Genomic DNA, 14,397 nt, shown 5'->3' with positions numbered 1-14,397 from the left:
ATTTGGGGTGTAGTCTACATACTGTCACTATATATGCTTGGAAGGCTATATATTTAGTCAGTTATACTGAAGTAATACAGAGAGCCTCACACACTTTTTGCATGGTATCCTCACAATCAATATTGCAGCATGAGCTAAATACGTTAATCATGTCTGACTAACACAGAGCAGTAGGAGAATCATCCAGGAGGCTCACTAAACATCATTGATATGACATCTTTTCTGGATGGTCCCTCTCTGCTACTGCTGTTTTGAATACTTTTGTTAATTGTAATTTTGGTACTAATCCTTCTTACTATATGTCCTTATATATTGTAAGAAGGAAGAGGCTGTCCTACCCTGGTTAGGCCCCTAGAGGGCATAGTTCCCCTAAAATGTCCAGGGAAAAGGGCTGGGTGAGTTGCTGAAGGGAGCCAGAAAGGGGAGGTATAGCTGGAGGTCGCTAGGACCGGGGCGAGTCCTGGAGGATAGCTGGAGGTCGCTAGGACCGGGGCGAGTCCTGGAGGATAACTGGAGGTCGTTAGGACCGGGGAGAGTCCTGGGGATGGAAACAGGTGCAGCAGGTTATGGGCTGGGTCCTGTTTGGCTATTAACTACTTATACTCCTCCTGAGTTGTGAAGGGAGAAGCAGGTCACCCTGAGCAGAAAAGGGTGGTAGATTAATTTGCATAAATCTGCATACTGAGAGCCAGCTCACCCTGAGTGAAAGAGGGACCTGGGATCCTGAGGTGGGAGCTTCATCGTCACAGTAGCCTCATCATTTTTCACAATTGGTGTCAGTGGTGGGATTTGCACTGAACATCCACGTGGGAGCAGTTGGATTCCAGAGCAGACCAGATGAGGGGTCGGCGTGAGATGGAGGTGTCCCTGGAGGTTCCAGAGGCTGTGGTTCTAGAAGCCCGTTGAGGGGGCCAACACTAGCAAAAGCGCTTTGCTCACCTACTCCCGGTAAAGGGTATCTAGGGGGGAGGTGAGAATGGATACGTAAGTGAGAACTGGAGGTTTGGGAGTGGCTGTAGGGGATGGAGGAGGCCACAGACCCCTTTCCAAGGGGGGGGGGGCGGACACACAGGGAGGTGCAGCACAAGTGAGGGGGCCAGGAGAGAAAACAGGCCACACTTGGATTTTGTTTTGTGTGATTGCAGGCTGCACCCCATCGGACGGCCAGGAAGGATGGAGGCCTGAAAAGCCGGAGAAAAGTTCAAGCCGGAGAGAAGGCCAGAGCACTCACCGGAGTCAACTACCGCTGGAGAGGATCTATTAAAGAGGAACATTAAGAACCAGGTTTTGGGACTTGCAAGGGGAGGGTCAAAAGGGACCTACTGCAGGGGCCCAGCCTGGGGGAGCATGGTAGTGGAGGGCACCCTAGTGAGAGGGAAGGGCCCAAGCCATGTGTGGGGCTAAGAGAAGAGTCGTCAGGTGACCCCTTTCTCGGAGGGATCGTGGTGAGGTCGGAAGCCCCAGGCGGTAGGAGGTGGCTGCAGTTGGAGGGTCAGACAGGACCTGCTGCGGTTAGGCACCTCAGGACCCCGGGAACGGGGGGATGGGCCAAGCCATGTGAGGTGCTAAGAGAAAGATAAGGGACCTAGGCGGGCTAGGTGACCCCTCCCTCGGAGGGCTCATGGTAGCGTCGGGTGGCCCAAGAGGCGGGAGGGGGCTGCAGGAGAAGAGAGTCAGGAAGGGCCCGCTGCAGCGGAAACCCCTCGGGCCTGGTGAATGGGAGGGGCCCGGGGCCATGGGATGTGCTAAGAGGGGGATGAGGAGCCTAGATGGGGGTTGGTGAGACCCAGGGATAGAACAGGGATGAGCCTGGAAAAGTGTATGCCCTCTTGGAAGAATTGCTGCTCCTCAGTGGAAAAGGCTTACAGAGTGGCTGAGGTTGAGCAGCAAATATCTTAAGGGTGGGGGTATGTAAGAAGGAAGAGGCTGTCCTACCCTGGTTAGGCCCCTAGAGGGCGTAGTTCCCCTAAAATGTCCAGGGAAAAGGGCTGGGTGAGTTGCTGAAGGGAGCCAGAAAGGGGAGGTATAGCTGGAGGTCGCTAGGACCGGGGCGAGTCCTGGAGGATAGCTGGAGGTCGCTAGGACCGGGGCGAGTCCTGGAGGATAGATGGAGGTCGTTAGGACCGGGGAGAGTCCTGGGGATGGAAACAGGTGCAGCAGGTTATGGGCTGGGTCCTGTTTGGCTATTAACTACTTATACTCCTCCTGAGTTGTGAAGGGAGGAAGGAGAGCTGGCAGCTGAAGAAGGGGCTGGTAACTGAAGCAGAGGGATTCCCATGAGAAGTGCTGGCTGAGCCCTATGGCCTGGTGATGAAAAGACTGTGTCTAGAACAGTGAAGAGGTACTGTGTGTGTCAGATGAAAGGACTGTGTCTAGAACAGTGAAGAAGTACTGTGTGTCCCAGCTGAAAAGCCTGTGTGTCTAGAACAGTGAAGAGGGACTGTGTGTCCGGGGACTGTGGGTCCAGGGACTCTGTGTCCGGGGACTGAGTTGGTACTGAGCCCAAATGGCTGTGTGAGAGGGCTCGGGGGGAAGAAATCCAGGGATATTGAACTGTGCAAGAAGAAATGTTTGAAAGGGAAGATTGCACTGAGTAGAAAGAAATGAAATGTTTAAGCTGGAAGAGCTGTTTAAGCTTGGGAAAGTGTTTCAAGTTAAAAGAAGAAATGGTTAAGCTGGAAGAACGGTTTAAGCTTGTGAAAGTGTTTTAAGCTAAAAGAAGTGTGCCCCAGAGGCTGGAATAAAGTTGTGTATGAAAATAGCCTGAGTGGTGAAACCTGACTGTGTTTGCTTTTTGAGAAGCAGGTCACCCTGAGCAGAAAAGGGTGGTAGATTAATTTGCATAAATCTGCATACTGAGAGCCAGCTCACCCTGAGTGAAAGAGGGACCTGGGATCCTGAGGTGGGAGCTTCATCGTCACAGTAGCCTCATCATTTTTCACAATATTGTATATTTAAGCATGCTGCCCAGTCTATCAGGTCAGTTTTGATGTATCATCTCCTCACTGATCCACGGGTGGAGTGTGCTGGGCCTGAATGGGGCTCAGGGGGGGAGTCTGCACTTTAGCTGACTTCTCATGCATGATTTATGGTGCAGGCCTGAGCAGCCTGCACAAAGAGCTGGAACTGCTTGCTAAAAGAGGATGTGTACTTGTTTTAAAGTAAGTGAGAGACCCAGTGTTTTTTTTGTAGGAAAAAAGGTACCAGTACTCATTATGGGCGGGGCCACCACCTATGGCTCTGTCCCCATTATAGCCACACACTTGTTTGCCACACCTCTTACACCAACCATGGCACATATAAGCAGGCATCATTGAAAATATTATACTAGTATAGGAGAAAAAAATAACTTGAATTTTTTTCATTATAAATAATTTCTGTAAGATGTTACAGCTCCAGTATAGCAAACACCCACAGAAGGTGAGCTCTCCACAGGAAAACCAATAGGGTAAAACAAACAGTGGATCCAACAAAAAGTCCTCTCACAATGAGTGTCTTCCTGAACAAGGTCTTTATTCATAATGGCACAACTGACCCGACACGTGACGTGTTTCGGCCGTGAGGCCTGCGTCAGGGGTCTATAAAATAATGTACATGAAAACACAAATATAATTAAAAACATAATCACACCATAAAAACTCCAAATGACATTTTGAACATATCAGACCATAAAAACTCAAAATGGCATTTTGAACGTATTTAAACCATTAGGACAACTTAATTAAAAGAAAATAAAAATACAAATATGTATATATCTCAAATGATGAAAAATTATATATAAATACATATATCTCAAATGATAATAACTAAAATTATTATGGACATAAATAATATGAATATAGATCAATATCGAAAATTATTACATAGAGATGAATGAGGACAAGACATATAATAGGATACACTAAAATATATAATTCCAAAATAAGGAACATACCAAGTGTTGTCTGAAGTCAAATAGCCTTGTGGATTAGATGAAAAACCAACACTGAAACTGCTAAAAAAGGTATTTAAAATTAATGTGTAAATTAAGAGATGAATAAATACATGCTACCCATACATTTATATGTATCAAAAAACTAAACAAAATGAAAGACTAAGACACAAACATGAACAGGGATCTCCAAGTTAATATACATCAAAATATAAAAATATAAAACATATATATGCAAATGGTATACAAACTTACTCTTGCTAAATGCCACCGATGTAAAAATAAATAATTAAACCAGCTAATATCATAGCCTTGAAAAAAACAGAAAATCAGAACAAGATAGATCAAAAAAAGATCAGATCAAAAAAAAAAAAAAATATATATATATATATATATATATATATCAGATCAAAAAATATATATACAGTATATATAGATTAAAAAAAAAAGATCAAAAAAGATAGATCAGAAAAACTGCCCATATGATATTAGACCGGTAATAAACCGGCAGCTATTTGCCCTTAAAAAACTGAAAAACTGAAACTACATCTACATACTGTATGAGTATTGATGCATAATCTCCAAAAACGACATGCACGGAAGCTATACAAGCACAACAAATTGCCCCAAAAAGTGTAGTCACAACAAAATGTATATATGAGTTAAGAAGAGGCAGGCTCACCGTCTAAAACATAGCACTGTCCCGGAATCGCGAAAGAAAACAAGATGGCGAACACGCCCTCTGAAAACAAAAGCAAAAGCACTATGCCGGAAGTGATGATAGCGTGCCACATCGAGACATAGATTAAACACAGAACTAGGTCGGAAATATATATAGAAAATATGATGGAAAATAATATGCGCGCTACTGAGAAAAATAAAATTAAAAAAGTAACCAGCGGGCCTCATGACTGTCAGAACTATGAAATAATCAAATTTAAGAAAAGGCAAATCAAAACCGCTGGGTTATGGAGGACCGCACGTATATATATAAAAAACTCGATGCGAAATTATATCGTCATGAGACTAACTGAAAGAAAAAAGAAATGAAAAAACTCACCAGGTATGAAGCTGCGCTGTGCTGCTCTGTCATACGTAACTGAAAAGCAAAATTTCAAAAGGCCCGCGGTGGCGAAATAAATACCGGAAGTAAAAGTGACGTCACTTACCCATGTAATCAAACAACACTGTTGCTAAGGTAATGTATACCGTTCAAATAGGGCTGACACCTACTGGTTTACGGTGATGGAAGCAGCTACTGAGCCCTTACAAAAAAGTAGAAAAAGGACTCTAAATTCACAACTAAGCCTGAATGTATGTACACCGAATATAGACCATTTTGATATTATCACTTGTTATTAAAGATAAAAATAAAATGAAAATAAAAATGAAATGTGAAAATGATTAACCATAATCAAATAAATAAACTGTGTAAGGGCGTAAAAGTATAATAAAAAGCATAAAGAAACCGTGATGAATAAACAAAATAATAAAAATCAATATAAATAAAATTGAAAATAAAAAAAGTGATGAATGAATAATAAAATATAAATAGAATGGATGATAATTAATGAAAAATAAAAATAAAAAGAATGAAAAAATGAATGATATACAGGTCGCATTTCATACATCGGCATGCAAGAGCAAAAAAATTAATCATAAAAAAGAATTGTAATCATAGAAAAATCATAAAGAACTGAAATCCGTGTCCATGTTGAGTCCATGCATGTACCCAGTGTATATATAGTTTTTTGTTCCTCCCTCAGCAGTTTAACATCTATATTTACCACTTCTCCAAGACATATATATTTTTTTAAACATGAAAAATCTCAAATCTTCAATTGTATGGTTTTTTTCAATCCAATGTGTCACCAGAGGGGCGCTCAGCACCTGCCTTGTTAGGCAACTCCTATGTTCTATGATTCTTGTTTTTATTGCTCTCTTAGTCTTCCCTACGTAGAGTAAATCACAAGGACACACTATAATGTAAATAACTCCCGTGGTATTGCAATCTGAAAATTGTCTGAGAATATAATTTTTATTATTATGCTTGCTATGGAACGAGGTAATGGTTTGCAAACTGAGCATCTCCCACATGGTATATGGCCCAAACCATCTTCTCTTATGAGTCTGGGCTCTGGGAGAGTAGAAGGGACCAAAAATTCTCTAATATTACGATTGCGTGAGTGTGCGATAACTGGAACTTGTTTTGTAAAACAAGTGTGTGTTTCTAGGATATGCCAATGTTTCCTAATAATCTTTCTGATGCCGCCAGATAGATGTGAATATTTTAATGTACAAACCAAGTCTGGGCTGACTTTATCTGGCTTAGCATTCAGGAGATCATTCCTATTCTTATCAATGGCTCTCTTAAGACATTTATTTACACATGCATGGGGATATCCTCTAGAACTAAATCTGTCAGACATATCTGCAGATTTCGCTTGGAAATCATCAAAATCTGTACAAAGCCTTCGTAGTCTCAAAAACTGTGAATATGGTAAGTTTTCTTTCAATGATCTATTATGGAAACTACTGAAATGTAAATAGTTATTTTTATCTGTAGGTTTCCTATAAATTGTAGTTTTGAAGGCATATGTAGTTTTTTGTATCAAAATGTCCAGAAATGGAATCTCACTATGATGATGGTGCATTTGAAAACGTAAATTGGGGTCCCTGGTATTTAACCAAGTAAAGAAAGAAGTTAGACTATCTGTGTTACCTTTCCATAGCAAAAAAATGTCGTCTATATAGCGTTTATACATTCTAATCTCTTTTTTGTATGGGTGTATTCTGAGAAATCTCTCTTCAAACTGGGCAACATATAGGTTGGCAATGTCCGGAGCCATGGCTGAGCCCATAGCTGTCCCTTTAATCTGTTGGAAAAATCTTCCATCAAAGCCGAAATAGTTCTTAGTAAGGGCAATGGTAGCCAAAGCGAGTATAAAATGATTGGGAATGCGTCGCTCTTGTGTCCTTCTCTTGAGTGTGTCCTCCAGTATACCCAGTGCAAAATAAGATAGCAGATGTAAATTCTCAAATTCTCAAATTGGACATATTCCAAACACTAAAATGAAAATAAAATGATTTTTTTCTACCTTTGTTGTCTGGTGACTTTGTTTTTCTGATCATTTCGGTCCCAGTCTCTGAGTCCACTGCTCTCTATCTGTTCCCTTAACTCCGTTTTCAGGGATTCCTTTCCATTTATTTCTTTACTTTCCTCCTTTCTTCATTTCTTGCTCTACATCCATAGGTAAAAGCTGGGTCTTCCGCAGACTTGACTGGAGGAGATATAGCGTGGATCCAGTTTTTCCATATTTTCTCCATCCATGTGCAGTTTTTCTCCTCTTTTCCCTTTCCCTCATCTCCGTCAGTATGCATCTCCTTCCTATTCTTCCCTCCCCTCCACCCATATGCATCCCCTGTCTTTCCTCTCTCTTCCCTCTCATCCATTCCTGTCCAGCATTTCTCCTCTCTCCTCCCCTCCATCCATGTTCATCTCACTTCTTCTCTCTTCCCTTCCCTCCATCCATGTCCAGCTCTTCAACTCTCTCCTCTCCATCCATGTCCAGAATTTCTCATCTCCCCTTAATCCATGTGCATCTCCTCCCCTGTCTTCCCTCCCCTCCATCCATGTACAGTATTTCTCTTCTCCCCATCCCCTCCCCTCCATCCATGTTCATCTCACTTCCTCCCTCTTTTCTCCTCTACATCCATGTTCAGCATTTCAACTCTCTCCCCTCCTCACCATCCATGTGCATCTCCTTCCTCTGTCTTCCCTCTCCTTCATCCATGTCCAGCATTTCTCCTCTCTTCTTTCCCCCTCCATCTGTATGCATCTCCTTCCTCTGTCTTTCCTTCCCTCCAACATTTTTATTTTTTATTTTATTTTTGTTACATTTGTACCCCGCGCTTTCCCACTCATGGCAGGCTCAATGCGGTAGGCAATGGAGGGTTAAGTGACTTGCCCAGAGTCACAAGGAGCTGCCTGTGCTGGGAATCAAACTCAGTTCCTCAGTTCCCCAGGACCAAAGTCCACCACCCTAACCACTAGGCCACTCCACTAGGCCACTCCCTGCCCTCCACTCCATCCATGTCCGGCAATTCTCCTCTCTCCCCTCCAGCCATGTGCATCTCCTTCCTGTCTTCTTTCCCCCTCCATCTGTATGCATCTCCTTCCTCTGTCTTTCCTTCCCTCCAACATTTTTATTTTTTATTTTATTTTTGTTACATTTGTACCCCGCGCTTTCCCACTCATGGCAGGCTCAATGCGGTAGGCAATGGAGGGTTAAGTGACTTGCCCAGAGTCACAAGGAGCTGCCTGTGCTGGGAATCGAACTCAGTTCCTCAGTTCCCCAGGACCAAAGTCCACCACCCTAACCACTAGGCCACTCCACTAGGCCACTCCCTGCCCTCCACTCCATCCATGTCCGGCAATTCTCCTCTCTCCCCTCCAGCCATGTGCATCTCCTTCCTGTCTTCCCTTTCCTCCACCCATGTCCAGCAGTTCTCCTGCCCTCCCCTCCATCCACCCATGTCCAGCAACTCTCCACTCTCCCCTCCCATCCATGTCCAGCGATTCTCCTTTGCCCCTATCCTTCCCTCCCATTCATGCCCAGCAATTCTCCTTTGCCCCTATCCTTCCCTCTCATCCATGTCCAGTGATTCTTCCCTTCCCTCCCTTCCCATCCATGTCCAGTGATTCTCCTCTAGCCTCCCCTCCCTTCCATGTCTAGCAATTCTCCTTTGCCCCTAACCTTCCCTCCTATCCGTGTCCAGTGATTCTCCTCTCTTCCCTGCTCTTCCCTCCCATCCATGTCCAGTGATTCTCCTCTGTCCTCCCCTCCCATCCATATCCAGTTATTCTTCTTTGCCCCTATTCTTCCCTCCCATCCATGTCCAGCAATTCTCCTCTCTCCCCTGCCCTCCCATCCCATCCCATCCATGTCCAGCATTTCTTCTCTCTCCTCCATCCATGCCCAACATTTCTCCTGCCTTCCCCTCCATCCATCCATCCATGTCCAACAACTCTCCTCTCTCCCCTCCCCAACTTTTTGTTCTGCCCCCTGCGTTGAAATCTTCCATTTACCTGAAGTCGTAGCAGTGAACCGGCGGCAGTGAAAGCAGCAAGCAGGCAGGCTCACCTCCTTGTCACTTCCCTGTCCTCTCAAAATCCCGCCCTCGTGGAAAGGAAATTACATCAGAGGAAGGCAGGACGCTGAGAGGACAGGGAAGCGACGAGGAGGTGAGCCTGCCTGCTTGCTGTTTTCACTGCCGCCGGTTCTCCGCTGCAACTTCGGGTAAATAGAAGATTTGCAGGGAGCAGAATGGAAAGTCGTGGAGCTGAGGGCTGGCAGGTGAGCCGGCCCTCAGAAAAAAGGTGCCAGTATGCCATGCCGGTGCGTACCAGCACAAAAAGGCACTGGAGAGACCCCTTATCAGCCGAAGCCCTCCACTGATGAGTGTGATATAGGTATCCCAAACTACTCTCAGGTGTAGCTAAAGAGGGGCTTTCCCATCTGTAGAGTGTAATGGATCAGAGACTCAGCCCCAACAAGATAAGCAAAACTAGGAGATCTGACTCCTTTTCTCCACAGCTCAGGTACAGAACCCCAAAGGAGGTTGAAAACCTGGAATGGTCCTGGAAAGGGAGTCAGTCCATGGGGGCAGGCCAGGATGCAGAATTAGCCCAGTATTCCTACCTCACTAACCAATATAATATGGATTCACATCGAGGCTGGAAGGAGGAGGGGCCCACATGAGCTGATAAGACGAAGAAAGAGACAGGACGTGAGAGAGCTGAGATGGACTGGTTGGAACAGGGAGAGCCTCAGAGTTACCCTTCTCTGGAGGAGAGGAAGAAATTGAGGTTGCTACAGAATGAAGTAAACAAACAGGTCAGTTTACTTGGAAGATATTGTTAACTCACACTATCCCGGTGAGTGATACCGGGTGTTTGCCAGTTGCTGGTAGGACGGTGGAGGGGCGAAGCTCATCTACAGAGATGCTGGGTCTGTCTGAAAGTGTATGACAGTTACTAAGTAATTTGAAGATTCCAAGTGAACTTTAAAATGGCAGTTTTTGTCTGTTTTTTTTTTTCTTTGTGGGGTTTTTTTTTTTTTTTGCTTCATCTCCTGTGCTGGACAGAGCTGGGCTTTTCAGAGAGAAGGAACTTAAACTCCTCCTTAGTTTCCTGCTTTGCTAAATGGCAAGGATTGGAACTGATTACTAAGAGAACTTTACCTGATGGGGAAGGGGTGAAGTGCACTCTTCCCCATTTCTTTGGAGGGTTTTGTGAACTGTGCAGTGGACAACTGTTATGGATTACAAAAGAACTGCTTATACCAAGAGTTAATGGTGAGGGTTGCCTGCTTAAGGACATTACAGCCAAGTGGGTAGAACTGTAATTAACACTGGCTTTACTTGAACTTTATTTTTATTTTTATTTTTATTTTTACTTGGGGAAATACTCTGATAAGAAGCAAAATAATCCTATACTGGATAGGGATCTGGATTGTGGTGTTTTTATTTGCTTTTTTCTGCGTCTCAGCTTCCAAAAGAAGCGAGAAGGTCCTAAGAAGGTTCCATTGTGGTGACACGGCCAAGGGGTCCATTACAAGAAGCACCGAGATGATGCTGATATGTTTAGTGATGTATCTTTAATATTCTTCTAATAAATGTCTGTATTTATTTATTTCCTTTGTCTATATGTGTGTTTTCTTGCTTTTTCTTATTGGGATTCAAATGGATCTAGTACAGTATTCTTCTCCCTTTCTTACTGAACTCTAACGGAGTTTTAGATTCCCTTTTTTTTCTTTTTATATTTAACTTTTCTTCAATGTTTTTATTGGGGTGACTAACCTCAATTTTCTATTAGTAGATGTATTTACTGTATGAGTTTTGCTGCCTGAAATTGAGAATAAAAATTAAATAAGAGAAAAAATAGCATTTTCACAACATAATAAAATGTATCTGCTTAATTACTTTTGCAAATATGGTTGCCAATATTGTAAGGGAAAACTCAATAATGTGCTTAGGGTTAATGTTTGTAAATGATTTAGGGGCCCTTTTACTAAGCTGCACTACAAGGAAGCCTGCACTATGATTAGCACGAGGGTTTTCCATGTATTATGGCCACTTTTAGTGTGGCTGTAAAATGACCATATTTTCCTTTTAGCAATAATGGCCACATGCTAATTTTCTCATTAGCACATAGCCATTAGTGCATGAGCCCTTAACTACACCTATTTTGTAGGCATTAGGGGCTCACATGCTAATTGGTTAGTGCACGATGTAGCTGTGCTAACCGATTAGCTCTGGACACGCCTACTTCCCCCCCCCCCCCAAACACACCCACAGCGATAAAAAATAAATTCTTTGTAGTACGTGGGAAGTGTGTCAAAACTACCATGGGGTACCTGAGCATATCTCACCGGTCTTCAGCTCAGTCATCTCTCTCCTCTCCAGTCTGTCCAAAATTCTGCAGCACGGCTTATTTTCCGCCAAAATCGTTATACCCACACTAGCCCACTCCTCAAGTCACTTCACTGGCTCCCTGTCCGCTTCCGTATACAGTTCAAACTTCTCTTACTGACCTTTAAATGCATCTATTCTGCAGCCCCCCATTACCTCTCCACTCTCATCCCTTCCTACATTCCTCCCCGTGACCTCCGCTCACTGGACAAATCTCTCTTGTCATCCCCCTTCTCCTCCACTGCTAACTCCAGGCTTCATTCCTTTTCTCTCACAGCACCTTATGCCTGGAATAAACTTCCTGAGCCTGTACGTCTACCTCCATCTCTACCTGTTTTCAAATCTATGCTGAAAACCCACCTTTTCACTGCTGCTTTTGTCTCCTAGCCCCTACTCATTTGCCTCCCCCTTGTTCCTTCTCACCCAGAACTTCCCTCATCCTTAATTGTCTTGTCTGTCTGTATTATTTTAGATTGTAAGCTTTATTGAGCAGGGACTGTCTCTCTGTGTCAGGTGTTCAGCGCTGCATGCGTCTGGTAGCGCTATATAAATGCTAATAATAATAATAGTGGTTTTTAACCTGCAGTCAGCACGCATTATTACTTACTACAGCTTAGTAGAAGGGCCTCTTAATCTTGTATCAGGTGCAGTCTCTGCCTATCTACCTCCTTCTCTATTGCATTCCCACCCAACAACCACCTAGATTGCTGAATTAAGCCAGCTGTACAAAATAGCTGTCAACGATGTGTAAGTGGTTGACTTATCCAAAGTGAAGTCAGGCACACTAACATGGATCTTCGACTAATGCAGAAATTTGGGGAATGATTTCTCTACTCTGCATTACATCTGATTCATCTCCAGTTTAATCAAAGTGTGAATTTACCATATGTCCAACATACGGCTATATAAATGTCTGTGCATCTATCAAAAAGAAAGACAAATTGTGATGCTTCTGCAGCTAAACCTGGCTCTTTTGATAATGGAAAGTATTAAGATTTTTTTTGTTAAGTCTGTCAAAGAAAAATGTGCACAATATACTTGAACTATAACTGGCATGGGTTATGTTTGTTCCATTTCCCATTATTGCTGCATCATAAAAATGGATTAGCAAGGTACAATTTAAATTCCTGCTGAAGTCTTGTCACTTGAATGCATTCACATTCCATAGGTTTTTGTTCCTGGAACAATAACTATCATAGAAAAAAAAAGATATCTAAATGATAATAACCAGCAGGTATCTGATTATTAATCAGCGTATGAACACATGCATAGGATTTCACTTTAGAAACTGCTATTCATGCAATTGGTATTCAGAAGTGCTTTACAAGCCAACAATAAACTGCAGAAATCTTTAAGGCCAAGTGAAACTGTTAAGAAAAGAAATGCAGCTTTTATACAGTAGAAAATAGAAAGCACAAGGAAATTAAGATCTCATTGGGTCACACAAAAAAATATATCATTGATGCATATTTCATTTTATAACTCTTCACTCTGGCCATAATAGCAAGTTCAAATTAATCACATATATTTTCCATTTTTTCATATTAAAATAGCATTTTTTTTGCATAATTGATTATTACAATAATCACAAACTAACACCTTAAAATTAGGAACAGGATACATGAGTTGAGATTAAATGATGCCAAATGAAGAGGTTCCAATAATCAAAGTTTTCAAAAAAAGTAATACAAATTGCTTTAGATAAAGAAATTTGGGATTCAAATTATATAAATATGATTCATATCCACAACAGTTTGAATATCTGTAACCTCTTCTCTGTGACCCAGTTTTTATACCTACAAAGTATGGATATGCATATCAAACATTTTTGGCTCATTTGGACCTACTGAAATCAGTAAGGCAATACATTTTGCATACTAACACAAGGGCTTTTGTAGCACATCCCTCTTGCATGTGGCCATATATTTTTTTCCTACCCTGTCTCACTTTTCCATCCATTTTAAATCAAACTTGCATAAAACTTTCTGGCAGCCATCTGGCACAGAGGTATCAGCACATCAAAACATCAAGTGTGGCATAAAGACCGTGCAGAGAGTCAAAGCTGAACAAAGAATGGAAGGAAGATCCTAAGGCATGAGAATATGCAATGCAGCATCAACATGTGTATGAATATCCCAAAGCAGTGGGAGAAGGGTAGAAGGCATCAGTATTGATTGGAAGACTCCAGTGCACTGGGGAAATCAGTGTTCAGCATTCAGTGAGCCACAGATGTCTTCAGCTGGTAGGGCTTGTGGATCCTCACCAACCAAGATATTTAATTTTCACATTTGGTAGGGGTAGGGGAGAAAGGGAGGGAAGAAGAAATGAGTGGCCATCAAAGCTGCCTTCTGGATCAGGGCCACAGGAATACCTTTTTGGTTGGGTGGGGGGGGGGGGGGGGACCCAATCTACATCTCCATCTCTACCCCAGCTCTTTTCTCAAACCTAGCATCTCCCCTATCTCCTCTTCCCTTATTTATCATCCCATAGTCCCCATCCCTATGGTATCAACTATCTATCTCCTTTTCTACTTCTCAACCCTCTCCCCTATGGTGTCCAACATTTTTCTCCTTCCCTGCCTCTCAACATCCTGATGTCTAACATTTTCCTCCATTCCTACCTCTCAAATCTCCCCTCCCCCATATTCAGCATTTCTGTCTTTTCCCTATGGTGTCCAGCATTTCTCTCCTTCTCTTTCACCCTCTCCCACCTGGTATCCAGTATTTCTATCTTTCCCTACCTCTCACCCCCCCCCCCCCCCCCATGGTGTCCGGCATTTCTCTCCTTCCTTCCCCTCCCCCATGGTATACAGTTTCGTTCTTCTTCCCCCTCCCCTGCGAGGAGTTGATTTCCTTACCTCCCTCCCATGTGAGCACACATTTTACCTAAACAGATTACAACAGGGATTATAAATGGTTCACATTTAAAAGCTATGTAACTTGTGTTATGGCAATAATGTGGACACCCTAGTGCTGTGAAATGGTATTACAGCT

This window comes from Microcaecilia unicolor, chromosome 2 (genome assembly GCF_901765095.1).
Source record: "Microcaecilia unicolor chromosome 2, aMicUni1.1, whole genome shotgun sequence".
NCBI classification, from domain to species: Eukaryota; Metazoa; Chordata; class Amphibia; order Gymnophiona; family Siphonopidae; genus Microcaecilia; species Microcaecilia unicolor.
Note: the sequence above shows the minus strand (reverse complement) of the source record.